Source organism: Cariama cristata, unplaced genomic scaffold, assembly GCF_000690535.1.
Source record: "Cariama cristata isolate BGI_N322 unplaced genomic scaffold, ASM69053v1 scaffold28856, whole genome shotgun sequence".
NCBI lineage: Eukaryota > Metazoa > Chordata > Aves > Cariamiformes > Cariamidae > Cariama > Cariama cristata.
Window position 1 is genome coordinate 12,314 of NW_009621987.1, and position 1,173 is coordinate 13,486.

The window sequence follows — 1,173 nt, forward strand, 5'->3', positions numbered from 1 at the left end:
CCCCCCGGTGCCATGGCAGTGCCACCACCGTGGGGTTGTGCCCCCGGGACTGGGGGTGTCACTGCCTGGTTAACACCTTCGCTCCTGTTCCCAGCCAGGGCCCCGCTCCCGTGTGCCTCGGGGGAGCTCGGTGCCGGCCTCAGCCAGGGCCAGGGGCTGAAAGCTGGGCACTTGCCCCAACAGCCATCCCACTAGCCACACAGTGGGCTCCATAAACAGCCCTTGCTTGCTCTTCCTCCCATCACCTTTGCCAGCTCGAGGTTAGAGCCACTGAAGTCAATCCCAGCCTTTGCTTCACAATACTGGTTTAAGTAATCCCATTTGCACACTGCCTGGAGGGGATGGGACCCCCGGGATGGGAAGAGGAGATGCTTGATTGGGACAAGACGTGGCTGCCTCATTCCCACAGGCTCCCCCCGCCATCCTGAGCGCGCCTGCAGCCCAACATCAGCAGCCACGTCAGCAGAGAGAGGGAAATGCCCCGGGGTCCCCTGAGACCCCTCCCAGGGCCATGTTTCCAAAGCCGGTGGCTGTTTCCAGGTGGGAAAAGCGCCGTCACTGCGGAGAGATCGGCTCCGCTGCCTGGCATGTCCTCCCCTGCCTCCCTCTCTTTGAAGGCAAATCCCCTCTTGGATTAAAAGCAAACCAGCCATAATCTCCCACAGTCACCAGCCTGCCCTCGTCCCCGTGCAGATGGCCATGTCACCTGGGCACCTCCTGCCCCTCTCCCCGAGGACTCCGAGCAGCACCGGGACCGTCCCCTCCAGCTCTGCCCAGGCCCCATCGGTGGGACCCAAGTGGCCCAGCACACCTGAAAGCCCCAGTTTCTGCCCGAAACCCCCAGTTCAGCATCAGCCTGGTGTCCTCTGCCAGCTGAGATGAGTTTAGAAGTGCTCAGCTGGGTGCACTTCTTCCCCCAGAGCAGGGCACAGGGCTGGCACCCTCCACCCCTTCGTGCCCAGATATTTTGAGAGCCCCTAAATAAGAAGGGGCTCCAAGACAAAACCCCGTAACGCACAAAGCCGCAACCCCTGCAAAGAGCAAACCCACAGATGGGGTGGTCCAGCTTCAGCTGCCATCAAGGTGACAAAGGCCTTGAAACCACATAAAAGGGGGAGCTGGTGGGACCCCACGGGAGGACAGGTCACAGAGGATCAGCCACCTCCACCCCAC